At 66.1% G+C, this 13,662-nt stretch overlaps 1 protein-coding gene across 4 annotated transcripts in view; it reads right to left on the minus strand.

Annotated features, from left to right (window-relative positions):
- RBFOX3 (RNA binding fox-1 homolog 3) overlaps positions 1-13,662 on the minus strand; it is a 198,088-nt gene that overhangs the window by 133,095 nt on the left and 51,331 nt on the right. For all 4 annotated transcript variants that reach the window (XM_089772019.1, XM_089772018.1, XM_089772017.1 and 1 more), the window contains exon 2: positions 1,480-1,599. The gene's annotated coding sequence lies outside the window, so the exon portion shown is untranslated. The remainder of the gene's footprint in view (positions 1-1,479; positions 1,600-13,662) is intronic.

The following is a 13,662-nucleotide window of genomic DNA, read 5'->3' on the forward strand; positions in this document are numbered from 1 at the left end:
TGCAAGAGCTCAGCGAGAACAAGCCCCCTCCCTCCCGGAGGAAGTTGAAGGATGCAGGGAAACAGGGCAGAGGAGCCGTGGGTGGGGAGGTGCCAGGGACGTGGAGAGTAACGGGGTGCGATGCTCTAACCCAGGGAGCCCGACTGGCCACACGTGGCTGCCCCCTCGTTCCCGGGGCAAAGGCGATGTCTTCACCGCGAGAACAGGGATATTTTGGCTCCATGGAGAAAAACTCAAAGCAACAGAGGCAGGAGTCCTGTGGCACTTTAGAGACTCCCCGAAGGGTGGAGCAGAAGCTTTGGTGGGCAAAGACCCTTCGTCAGATGCAACATCCCCACCCGGCTCCTTACACGTGCCTCTGACGAGGTGGGTCTTTGCCCACGAAAGCTTCTGCTCCAGCCCTTCGGGGAGTCCGTCAGGTGCCACAGGACTCCTCGCTGCCTTGCAGATTCAGACTCACACGGCCGCCGCTCTGACACTCACAGCCACAGAGGAGCCCAGGACAGGAGGTTTTTATCTCAGTGTAGCAGAGATCAACCCAGTGCCCCTCACTTGGGGTGTTAGCCTGGACTCACCCCCCCCTCCCCCCACTCTGCCTGGCCGAAGCCACAGCCTGACATGGTCCCTGGAGAGCAAACACTTCCCCAGGGTGACTGTCAGCTGAGGAGAAAGGTGGGGGGCAGGTGCCCGTGCCCCCCCGAGGCTGCCTGGCACCCCAGCGCAGGCACTAACTTACCCCGGAACAGCTTCCAATGACACAAGGGACGAGATTTACACTGGGGCCACGGGGGGCGACCTCACCGGCGGGGCGCAGCCCTCACTGGACTGGCCCCCACTCCCTTTGCCCAAGTGACAGCCCCCCTCCGCCGTGGGGTGCCACTGGCTGGCAGAGTCTGCCCTTGCTGCTCCGGGACTGCAGGGTCGGGGGACCCCGACGCGCCGTCACAAGAGGCTTCCCAGGTTGTGAGCACAGCGGATTGGAACAGCTGTTAGGGTAGGAAACTGCACGAAGCAAGTTTCTTAGAGCACTAGGCTTGGATCTACTAACTCCCCTGGATCTGTCTGCTACCTCTCGCAGCCACTTCCACCCGACTCCTCACACTTGCTAAAATCACGGCTGTGTCTGAAGAACGCCCGTGTAAGTAGCTGCTCCCTGACAGCGGCTGCACTTCGCTCTCGCTGATAAAAGGGGCGAACACTTCCTGGGCTTGCTCGGCATAAACTTTCAATGGAGGAAGGCGGATTTAATTGGGGCTCTGGTCCCACTGTGCACCTGGGGGCGGCATCCAGCCCTCGGATGGAGCCTTCCCGGAGCTGAGTTGATCTCAGTGTCCGTGGCTCGGCTGCGGGTTGTGACCCTGACTCCAGGCCTTTGCTGGGGGAGAGCCAGGGGCCCCTGGGAACGCCTCTGCTTGCAGCATCCGCCCCATTGCCTCCACAGCCTCCCTCCTCCCCACTTACGGCCAGCGAAGGACTCACCTCCAGGCAGGGGCACCTCTCCCGGAGGGCGCTTCGGGCTGGGGCTGTCAAGTCACAAGCTTTGCTGGGCCTCAGCGCCGCAGGAAAGAGCCATCAGGGGCTCCGAGGCAACTTCCGAACCTGAAAGAAAGAGAGAAGCTGCAGCTGCTGGAGCCGTCCCCTGGCTCTTGCCAGGAACCGAGGGGGGAGCCGTGGCAGCAAAGCGCCGTTGTCTCTACGTGGCACCGTTTCCACGTGGCCGCTCAGACCGAATTCAGCCTCCGGGACGGCCCCTCTCCCCGGGACACTCCCACCTGCGTGTGGGCTGAGCACCCGTGGGCCCCGCCCCGCCGGATGGGCCCCAGCAAAGCCTAGAGTCGTCTTGAGCTTGCACTCAGGAGACGCAAGTGAGAACAGGTCCCTGCTGCCCCGGCCACAGCGCAGCAATAAGAATCCAGGAAACCCCCCCCCCCCACACACACACACTCCCACGGGGAATGGGGACATCCGGGAAGAGACACAGGAAAGGCTACCCTGCTGCGTAGGCAGCCTGGAGATGCACATTTCACCCTGCCCCTGCGGTCCCTGGGGTGGGGGGGGTGGGCACTGCCCGTGTTAACACCTCTAGCTCAGCCTCCAGGTCGGAGAAGGAGCAGCAGAGCCCAGGCTCCCAGCCGTGTTTCTTCCAATTCTGTACGCCTATGTGCGGAATGAATTTTATCATGTGCACCACGACGGAGACGTGCGACATCACCTTCATGTTGGTGCATGTAACAAAATTCATTCGGCACATGGGTGATCTGTGGCAGGGGTGGGGCTCGGCGTGTGAGGGGGGTTCAGGGTGGGTGGGGACTCTGGGGTGGGGACAGGATTGAGGGGCTCAAGGGGTTTGGAGTGTGGGAACGGGCTCAGGGCAGGAGTCAGATGTGGGGGGGCTCAGAATTGGGGTGCAGGGTATCGGAGGGAGCCAGGGCGGTGGAAGGAGCTTGGGGCTGGGGCAGGGGATTGGCATGCGGGGTGCTTACCTAGCACAACTCCCATTTGGTGTTGGGGGGGAGGGGCGGAACAGATGGCACCGTGAGGCCGGTGCTCACCTGCTGGCTCCACCCCCCCGCAGCTCCCATTGGCTGCAATTACCGGACAATGGGATCCGCGGGCACAGGGCTTCCCAGAGGTCACGGTGATGTGGCTCCAGCCACGGAGGGGACGGAACGGCAGTGCACGGAGCTGCCTCCCCCCGCACACACCAGGAAGGGCTGGCCCAGGATGTAGGGTCTTTACGGGCTGTAGCCCTAGGCCCAGAGCTAAGGGGGTCCCACGTCCCCTTCTCAATCCAGCCCTGCTGCTGCTCAATCGTTCCCTTGCTCCACCAGCCCCAGAGGGCCAGCCCCACGGCAGTTCCTCCCTTTGGGGAGTCCGGGTGCCCCAGTGGGCTGGCTCTGGGCGGGGTGCCCCAGTGGGCTGGCTCTGGGCGGGGTGTCCCAGTGGGCTGGCTCTGGGCGGGGTGCCCCAGCGGGCTGGCTCTGGGCGGGGTGTCCCAGTGGGCTGGCTCTGGGCGGGGTGGCCCAGTGGGCTGGCTCTGGGCGGGGTGTCCCAGTGGGCTGGCTCTGGGCGGGGTGTCCCAGTGGGCTGGCTCTGGGCGGGGTGCCCCAGCGGGTTGGCTCTGGGCGGGGTGGCCCAGTGGGCTGGCTCTGGGCGGGGTGTCCCAGTGGGCTGGCTCTGGGCGGGGTGCCCCAGTGGGCTGGCTCTGGGCGGGGTGCCCCAGCGGGCTGGCTCTGGGCGGGGTGTCCCAGTGGGCTGGCTCTGGGCGGGGTGCCCCAGTGGGCTGGCTCTGGGCGGGGTGCCCCAGTGGGCTGGCTCTGGGCAGGGTGCCCCAGCGGGTTGGCTCTGGGCAGGGTGCCCCAGCGGGCTGGCTCTGGGCGGGGTGCCCCAGCGGGCTGGCTCTGGGCGGGGTGTCCCAGCGGGCTGGCTCTGGGCGGGGTGCCCCAGCGGGCTGGCTCTGGGCGGGGTGCCCCAGCGGGCTGGCTCTGGGCGGGGTGCCCCAGCGGGCTGGCTCTGGGCGGGGTGCCCCAGCGGGCTGGCTCTGGGCGGGGTGCTCCAGCGGGCTGGCTCTGGGCGGGGTGCCCCAGTGGGCTGGCTCTGGGTGGGGTGTCCCAGTGGGCTGGCTCTGGGTGGGGTGCCCCAGTGGGCTGGCTCTGGGCGGGGTGTCCCAGTGGGTTGGCTCTGGGCGGGGTGCCCCAGCGGGCTGGCTCTGGGCGGGGTGCCCCAGCGGGCTGGCTCTGGGCGGGGTGCCCCAGCCGACAGTGCTCGGGTGCTCTGGGGCGTTTTCGGGGCAGGGGCTCGGCAGAGCTATGGACATCAGAAAGGGGCTTCACATCTTAAATTCCACCCGCCCGCTCCCCCTTTGCAAAAGCTTCGTCCCACCCCAGCGCGGCAGGTCCGTGATTGGGGGCCCAACGGGAGGGGAAATAATGTAACAGCTCACCCCCGACTGCACGGGGCTTCCCCCAGCTCCTCGGGGGCAGCCCGCCCATCCCAGCATCTTCCCCGGGGCCTCAGCTGGGCACCCCACCCCGCCCCCTGGCTCTGGAGGCGGCACTGGCCAGCGGGCCTGGCGCCGTGCTCCCGCTGCAAGCAGGAAGCCGACGTTTATCCCTGGGTAGAATGAGGGGCAGAGGCCAGGGGAGAAGTCCCAGAAAAGCCGCAGGAACCTTGAATCCTCCGAGGCTGACTCATTAAAAAGCCGGGGCAGGGGGAGACACCTCCGGCAGCGCAGCTCGCAAGCAACCCTCCAGCTTCCAAAGCCACCGAAAGGAAACCAAGGGAAAGGGGCCTGGAGCACCGGGGATGGGCTCTGCCGGCCACGTCTGCTCGTGGAAACCCCTGGGGCCCGGCCCCTAGGACACGGCCAGCCCCCTGACCCCCCAGGGATCCCCAAGAATGAACCCGCTCGGTGCGCGAGGGGGCCTGGCACGTCCCACGCGGGGCAGCAGCCCGACCGGCCCGGCTTGCACGCCTGCGGGAGCCCCGGAGGGAGCGGGGCATGGAAGCAGCCCCAGCAGAGGGCAGATGCCAAGGAGGGCAGGAGCTGCCCGCAAGCTCCCAACGCAGGGGTCTGGTGGGTGCTGCCCTGCTTCCTCCCGCAGCAGCTGTGCTCTTGGCCAGGGCGGGGGCACCTCCCGGGAGACTGGCGCGGGCGAAGGGCAGCGTGCGGCCTGCTGGGCTCGGTCATGAACCCTCTGCCCAGGAACCGGAGGGCTCGGTAATTGCAGGAACCTCCGGCTGTGGAGGGGCCATATGGCCAGAGCGGCAGCGCGGCCCCAGCACCGGCGCAGGCCCAGCTCCCTGCCGGGGCAGCGGGACACGGCCGTGCCGGGCAGCAGGAGGGACGAACTCACGCGCCGAGTGGGGGCAGCTTCGCTCCCTCCCCATCCCCGGCTGCCAGGTTCCTCCTCCCCAGCTAGGATGGGGTCTGGCTTGTGAAGCGGCACTTCCTTAGCTGCGGGGGGGGGGGGGGGCTAGAAGCGGCTGGTGGACCCCAGCCTGCCTGCCCCTGTGTTCTCCGCAGCCACGCAGGCCCCCAGACACTCCTGGGACGCAAAATCCCATTGAACCAGGTAACCCGTTCCACGGCACACTTCACCGATTAACCACGGGTGGGGGGGCCGCTCCAGCCCGGTTGCCGTCCATCGGTGGGGGGGCCACTGGCCCCACGGGGCTGCTGGTTAAGCGGTCACGGGCAAGCATCACGTGGTAACCGGTTAACCGTCCCCGTTCACATCCCGAGCGCGTTCCACACCAGGCACATGCAGAAACCCACCGGAGGCGGCACATGCCCCCCGCCAGGCCGCTGCGTGAGCGCAGGGCTCGTCCCCAGGAGCCCCGGCGAGCCTGGAAGGCAGGTGGCAGAGCAGGGACACTCGGGGAGAGGGCAGGGAGAAGGAGACCTCAGGCACTGGGGGCAGACACCAGAGCTGCTGCAAAGTCTTCTCGGGGGGTGACTCCAGCAGAAGGCGGCTGCCTGGCTCAGCCCCCCAAAGCCGAGTCCTTCAGCAAGCTCCAAACCAGGGTGCTTCTAGGATTCCCACCCCGGGGCCCCGGCACAGGACCTGCGGCAGCAAAGGCAAAGCGGCCGCGGGCTCAGAACCAGCCAGCGATGGGCAGGGCTAACCCGCGGGCTGGAGCAGCCCCCGCCCATCCCTGTTAAGCAGTTAACCGGTTAAACGCTTAACCGTGAACTGATGGACCAGGATTTTACCTCCCTAAACCAGTTACCCGGTAGCACAACTCATCAGCTGCCAGGACGGACACAGGCAGATTCGCATCCGCCCCCCTGAAAGTCAGCCGCAAGTGAAAAGCATCCCCCTGCCCAGCTGCCTGCCCCGCGCCCCCTCGCCCACTGGGGGAGTAAGCCACGGGCACCCCCTGCCGTGAGGGCGCCCTTCTCCAGGGGGCTAACGCAGTGTACAAGCGGCTCCCTCCCTCTGGAAGGCAGGGGCCTGGGGAGACGCGGGAAGAGACGGGGCCGAGGTTAGAGAGCCACTGGCTGTCTGGAGTGGATCCCAGAGTCCTGCGTCTCCGTGGCTTGCTCCGACCACTCGTTCACACTGCCTGTCACAGCCAGCCCGATTCACATGCACAGCCAGGCGGCAGCTTGGCAGAGCCCCCAGCTCCGCCACCCTCCCCTCCCCCGGTCCACCTTTGAAGTCAATTTGTCATGGCCCAGTTTTCTACGCCACTCTGCAGAGACGCCCGTTTGCTGTTCCCTTTGTTCGCGGCTCCTCTTCCCTCTGGCTCGGATTAGGCTGAGTGAGTTCCTGGCTGGAAAGCAGGGGAGAAGGAGCTGGGGAGGGGGCGGGGATCCCCCTATCTCAAGGGGGGCACTGAGGCCTCTTAGCCCCCAGTTCCTGTAACCAGATTACATCTGTGCTGTGCTGTATCCTGGAGAAGCAATAAACTCCCTCTGTTCTACTGGCTGGTGCAGTCTGTTTGTGCCATTTCGGGGTGCAGGAGACGGGGGACCCCCAACGCGCCATCACACAGGCACCTGACCTCTTTCCGACAACGCCAACTTAGCCATCTGTCAGGTAACACAAAAAAAGCCGCTCTTCCTCTCCCATCCTACCAGGAATAAAATGTGTACACGCACACGCACGCACACACAGAGCTGGGGGCAGAGTTGGGCTGGGCGGTGCTCTTACCCTGTGCCCCCTGCCCTGCTGCGCCACCCCTCCAATATTCCGCTCCCACGGGCCCGGTCCCCCAGGCTCCCCCACGCTCTGGTCCTCCCTCGGATCAATCCACCATGGGGGGGAGGCCAAGGAGACTCCAATAATTACACCACGATAAGGCTATCAGCTGTAATTAGCAATTCTCCAAGGCAGGCCCCTGGGCGCAGAGACTCTTCCTTCCTTCCCCCACCCTGCAAAATAAATTAGCCTGCCAAGTTAGCAGGCGCTGAGCTAGGGAAACAATTAAACAAAAATTAAATCTAATTCATTTCTACTAAGAGCACAAAGTGGATAACGGGGGGGGGGCCTCTCCCCCTCTTGGCCGCCGTGCGAGAGGACTGAGATGGGAAGTGAATCCCGGGGGAAGCAGCGAACGTGCTCTCCCCTTCCCAGGGCACCCAAGTGATTCTACGCAGATCTCCGGGCGAGGCCGGGGCGTTTGGAGTGACGCCGTCGAGAAGGCAGAGGGGGGCTGGGCTACCCGCAAAGGGGATCCACTTAACCCACGGATTCTTGCAGAAGGGCCCGAGAGCAGGCGGGGCGAAGGGTGTGGCCCCATGGGCCAGGGAGATGGGGCGTCCGAGTCAGGGGCCGGCGCCCTGGGAAGTCAGTTCGTGGCACAAACCCCCCCGTTTGTGGGCCCTGAGAGAAGGTGCCACTGGGCAAACCGGAAGGCCCCCAGCAGCGTCACGGCAGGGGGCTGCGGGGCACCAGGTGGGGCCGGGGCCGGGGCATTCGCACGCCCTTGGCTACGTTAACACCCGCCCAGGGCACCCACGGCAGGAAAACAGCAGCGAGCAGGGCGGGGCAGCTCCCCCGGGGCAAAGTCCTGACAGGAGGCCCCCAGCCCCCGGGGAGCTGCATCCACGTGGCAGGCGGAGGGAGGAGGGCAGCCTGGTGGGGACAGCCCTGACGCAGGGATGCAAGATCCCATCTCATCGGGTAACTGGGTAGACGGGAAGTTCGCTCCCTTAACCAACGAAGGGGAGGCCCTGCTGTGGCCAGAACAGCCCCGGCCTGCGCCCCCCTCCCCCGGCCACCGCCCGGCCCAGCCCCGCCTGTGATGCGCCTGGAGCTGCCCCCGCCTGCGCCCCCACCCCGGCCACCGCCCGGCACAGCCCCGCCTGTGATGCGCCTGGACCTGCCCCCGCCTGCGCCCCCACCCCGGCCACCGCCCGGCCCAGCCCCGCCTGTGATGCACCTGGACCTGCCCCCGCCTGCGCCCCCACCCTGGCCACCGCCCGGCACAGCCCCGCCTGTGATGCACCTGGACCTGCCCCCGCCTGCGCCCCCACCCCGGCCACCGCCCGGCACAGCCCCGCCTGTGATGCGCCTGGACCTGCCCCCGCCCGGCACAGCCCCGCCTGTGATGCACCTGGACCTGCCCCTGCCTGCGCCCCCCACCCCGGCCACCGCCCGGCACAGCCCCGCCTGTGATGCGCCCAGTCCGCTGCAGAGAGCAGCCCCAGGCCCCCAGAGCGTCCCCCACTGCCCCGGAGAGAGCTTCTCCCTGCCCCACGCTGGCCTGTGCTGCAGACGACAGGAGCCCTGGGAGCCAACAGGCTCGGGGCAGGGCCCAGATTCCCGTGACCAGCCCCAACAGGCCGCCTGAGCACCGGGCCCTCCAAGGGACAGTGCAGTGACTCCAGAGGGGGCCCGAGGACAGGGCACCCCCCCAGCAGGGGTGTGGAGGCACCCGCCCGGCCTGCCATGGCCATTACCCGCCCGCCCGTATTTACAGACCCTCGTCTCGCCCTCAGCACAGGCAGACGCCCTTCTGGGGATTGAATGGCCGCGCCTCCTCCCCAGCAGGCTAATAGCAGCACAACAGCGCTCTCCTGCCGCCTCCCTCAACGGCTTTGCAAAGGGAAAAGAAAACCCTTTGATCTCGGCAGGCAGTTTGTTCAGTCCCACGCAGGGATTCAATCGACAAGGGATGTCCTTGGATTCATGCACCCGGCCTCCCCCGGGAAGGCAGCCTCCGTCAGACAATCCACCGGGGACGGAACCATGCAGTTCAAGGGCTGGCGCTGGCGGCTGCGTGCAGGCAGCTGGACGCGCGTGGGACTCTGCAGCGGGAGGCGGATGCGTCCCCGACGGAGCAGGGCGAAACACGGATCCGCTTCGTGGGCGGGAGGCTAACGCGCCTTCACCTGCGTGACCGCGGAACTGCCGGGATCCGCAGCGATTACACGTTTACACGCGGGCGGCAGGACCTGGTGTCTAAGCCGGTTCGTGGGAGGCAGCCGCACGGGGGCGGGGGGCTCCACACAAGCGCCAGCTCCTGCCTCCCCCCACGGTTGCTGTCTCTGCACCAGAGGTGTGTAACCGTGAGGGTTAACCGATGAGCCCGGGGCATCAGTGAGCCGGGTTCCTGGGGAACACGTTCCCTTCCTGCTCCCTTCGCAGGGGGAAATTCCCAGAGCTGAAGCCCCAGACGGCCTGGGTTGGGCGGTTTCCTTTTGGGCTTGTTTCTGGAGCATGCTTTGCTCCATCTCCCAGCCCTCCGGGACTGGCACCGGCTCTCAGCAGCCCACGTGTTCGGGCGCCCCCGACCGCAGAACCCACGTCTGGACAGCCAAACTCGGGGCTGCCCTCCTGCCCAGCTTCTGACGGACACAGACACCCGGGGGAGCCGCCTGCTGGCCGCCTCAGGGCCCGTCCACACTCGCCACACAACCCCCTGTACGCTGGGGCGGCGCATGAGAACCAGGGATGGGAAAGGGTTAACCAGCTAACCGGCGGGGTCTGGAGCTCCCCGTCCCGTGGGGATTTCACAGCAACTAGAGGCAGCAGGGCATTGGCTACATCCGGGCCGCTATTCCCGCACACAAGACACAGCCCCCGGGGGAGGAGGAACAGGGGCCGAGTCGTGGGGCCTGCCCCGACACCGTGGTGCTGAGCACAGCCGCGTGAGCCCCCCCGTGGTCTGTGACCAAAGGGGGGCGGGCAGCTGCAGCAGAGCCCCCTTTAGGGTTGCCAGGTGTCCGGTTTTCACCCGGACAGTTCGGTATTTTGGCCTTCCGTCCGGTAAAAAACCCAGAGAATACCGGCAGGCCGGTGGCATCTGCGAGGGCGGGGGAGCGAGGAAGTTTAAAGGTGCAGCGACCAGGGCTGAGGCGAACTGAGCTGGACGGCTCAGGTGCCAGACTGTGGGGGGCGCCCCTAGGACCCCGCGTGTAGAACACTGTCGTTGCTGGGGCAGACGTAGGGAGCACAGCAGTCCCATGAGGAGTAGGTCCGGAAGAAGGCAGAATTGAGACCTTGCCAAGTTTCGGCCCAAGCGAGGGAGCCTGGGGGCGTCATTTGAGGGGAATCAGCTGCTCGAGCAGGCGCTAAGGGGGGACGCTGCAGAGCCGCAGCAGAGTGAATGCCCCTGGGGCACCCCTGCCTTTTAATGCAGCAAGAGCTGCTACAGCAGACTCGCTGGGCAACTCCCCCAGACCCCCTGCCTCAGCTGACTCCTGGCCCCCCTTGCTGTGCCTCTGCTTTTGAAGTGTAGTAAGGGCCAGGCGGCTCTCTGGGACCGGGCACGAGCCAGGCCCCTGCTGTGCCTCTGCCCCCCTGGAGACAGTGCGGGGGGGGGGGAGGAACTGGCTTTTAAGCCAACTCCCCCCAGCACTGGCTCCTGCTCCCCCCTTGCTGCCTCTCTCTGACAGAGGCGGCAAAGGGGGGAAGCAACTAGTCGAGTGACTACTCACCCCCCAATCAGCAATCACTTACCCCCCCCCCCCCCGCCAGGAAGAGCCCTGTGCGCTAGCAAGGGCCCCGGGGCCGTACCCCCCCCCCCCCCCGCCAGGAAGAGCCCTGTGCGCTAGCAAGGGCCCCGGGGCCGTACCCCCCCCCCCCCGCCAGGAAGAGCCCTGTGCGCTAGCAAGGGCCCCGGGGCCGTACCCCCCCCCCCCCGCCAGGAAGAGCCCTGTGCGCTAGCAAGGGCCCCGGGGCCGTACCCCCCCCCCCCCCGCCAGGAAGAGCCCTGTGCGCTAGCAAGGGCCCCGGGGCCGTACGTCCAAAGACTTTCCTCGAGGTGCAGGAGCAGGCTGGGGTGGGGATCTGGGCAAGGGACTTACCTGGCTCCACCCCCACTGCTCCCATTGGCTGTGATTCTGACCAATGGGAGTGGCGGGGAAAGCCGGGGAAAGCGGTTTCTTGCACTGCCGTTCCCGCAGCCGGGGCGAGGGGGAGCAGCACCTGTTTCCTGCCCCCACGTGCTGGATCCGGCCCACAAGGTTCGGGCCCCCCCCCGTCGCAGGAAGCCGGCGCTGCTGCTCCAACCTCACGGGAGGTGTGGGGCTGGCGCCGGAGCGGGCTCCCTGCCGCGGACGGGGCCGAGCCTGCCTGCAAGGCGGCCGTGGAGCGCCAGTGGCCCGTGGAGCACTCTGCGACCCACGGCCCTAACGGGACTGTGCAGGCCGGCGGGATGCACTTTCCCGTCACAACGGCACGCGGCCGGGGGCCCAAAGAACCTGGGGTCCAGGAAGAAAAATCGGCGTGTGCCCACTAACTGGCCTCCACGCCCGTCCCCCTGGGCAAACACCTGCTCCCCCAGACCGGGGCCCCCCGACTCTCCCCTGCGAGCACAGAAGAGAGAACGAGGCTCCGTGCGCCAGGCTCACTGGGAGCAGCAGGCAGCGCCGGGGGAGGGCCGGTGCTGGGAACAGACGCTGGCGCGATGCTCAGCGATTCAGTCACCTCCCTCCCTCGCCATGGCCCCTGGCTACACCTATCAATCAACGGGCAGAGGCAGAGGCAGGACACGCAGCGCTGAGAGGAGGCGGCTGCCGCTGTGGATTTGGTGTTTTAATCTCCTGCCCTGCTCGGCCTCCCTGCCCCCAGCCTCCCGCCCCCAGGCCAGGAGCTGAGCGAGCCGGGCTCTCTCCCTTCCCTGCGACTCCGTGTGGGTGTCTTTCGAGAGCATCACGCCTGCTGCCGCAGCGCCCGAGCCATGAAAAATGACACATTATGCTAATCGAGCGCGCCTCCCTCTGCTCCCACCGGCCCCACGGCCCCACCCTCACCTGGCTGAGGGCTACAGAGCCCGCAGCCGACGCCAGAGCGTTCACAAGGCCCGCTGGCCCGGCACGCGGGCAGCAGCCACAGGGCCACGGCTCGGCTGCCCCGGGGAAGCAGTCGGAGGTCTCATTACAGCCGCCAAGGGAAGCCAGACAGCAGCAAATGCCACAGACCGATTCCCCCGCTTGCTCCAACCAGTGTTCTCTGGAAGCTGAGCACCCGGGCACCCGCCCAGGAGAGACTCAGGTGCCGCCCAGCTGATTGCCAGAGCGCCCCCAGCTGGCAGCCTGTGTTTCTACTGGTGGTGCACATCCGCACATGCCTAACATTTATTCTGCACATGGATGGAATAATTAGAGGGAACACTGGCCCCCAGTTCCCCTCCCATCCACCACCCCCTGGGGACAAGTCCCTCTAACTCCACCCCCCAACACACACACAAGTCCAGAAAAAGCTTTGAAACTGATCTAGGCCTTGGCAGGAGTAAAACTGCAGCCAGCTCAATAGGGAGGGGCCATGGCCTCTTTCCACCTCATGCTCCCCCTTCCTATGCTGCCTCCACAAGCCCAGACTCACCGAACACGCCCCCCCCCCCCCATCCGCCACTTCCCCCTCTCAGCCAACCTCCGGAGCAAGACCTGCCCCGCACTGCCCGCAGGGCACCTGAGTCCACCCGCAATAAGCAGCCGGGTGAGAGAGGCCCTCTTCCAGGGGGCTCCCCCAGGCTGCACAGCGAGGAGGGGTTCACTTTCCACCTGCGCCCGGGTTCTGGGCAACTCCCTGGCTGTGCACTAGAAACCAAGCAGCCGGGGCTGGGTGCTATGGAGCAGGATCTGCTGCTACGTTACAACCCAATTTCCACCAGAAGCTGGATACCTAACACGTACGCGTCCCGTCCAATTACTCATCACCCTGCTCTGCTATATATTGGAGTGTGTCTGTCTGTCCGTCCAAGAACACCTCTGTGATGTAGTGGGGGTACCTTGCTGGTTGCTATGCTGGGCAGTGGATTGTGAGTGACCTCCCCTGTCTGCAGCACGGCCCAGCAGGGCAGGGGATGAGTCATTATACAAGGGGGCTTTGAACCTGTCTGACCAGTTATCTCCCAGGGAGCGGAACAATGGGAAGAAGGCGGAGTGGAGTCCTGGCTGGGAGGCAGGGCTGGAAGAGAGTGGTAGTTTCGGTCTGGGAAGCAGGGGAGAAGGAGCTAGGGAGAGGGGTTGGGATTGTAGGGCCCAGCCACCCCCATCTCAAGGGGGGGCACTGAGGCCTCCTAGCCCCAGTTCCTGTAACCAGATGACATCTGTGCTGTACCCTGGGGAAGCAATAAACTCCCTCTGTTCTACTGGCTGGGGGAGTCTGTTCGTGCCACTACGGGGGTGCAGGAAGCGGGGGACCACGACGCGCTGCCACAGCCCTCTAGACGGTAAGAGCGAGGGCCACCAAATTAAACACATGCAGCTTCCTCTGAGCAGAGCTCAAAGCCAGGCCAGGGTTTGGCTGGGCCAGGACAATGGGACGTGCCTGGAATGGGACTGGTTCTACTAACACCATATGGAAGAGACACGGGCAGGAGAAAGGGGCTGGCTGGGGGCGTACCCCACTGCCCAGGACTGCCCCGGCACTGAGCCCCCCACCCCCAAGCACCCGCTAGGGCAGGCAGGAGGGGACATTGCTGGCTGCTCCCCTCTGCAAGGGAGCGAGGGGAAAGTGGCCAGTTTGCTCCATTCCTCACTCTGGCTGGGGAGCACGGGGGGGCAGGTGAAGCTGGACCTGCCCCGTCCTGGCGACCCGCTGCAGCAGCCATGGAGAGGGGCCTTTCACCTGTCCCCAAGCTGCTGCAGGGAGAGAGGACTGGTGGTGTCCTCTCCCCCCAGGGCAGCCTGCACCTGACCCCTCCTCTCCAGCCCTGCCCCAGAGCGCCGATTCCAACAAAGCACGGACCTTTTCTTTTCCAAAA

This window comes from Pelodiscus sinensis, chromosome 20 (assembly GCF_052426305.1).
Source record: "Pelodiscus sinensis isolate ZL-2025 chromosome 20, ASM5242630v1, whole genome shotgun sequence".
In the NCBI taxonomy this organism is placed as follows: Eukaryota; Metazoa; Chordata; order Testudines; family Trionychidae; genus Pelodiscus; species Pelodiscus sinensis.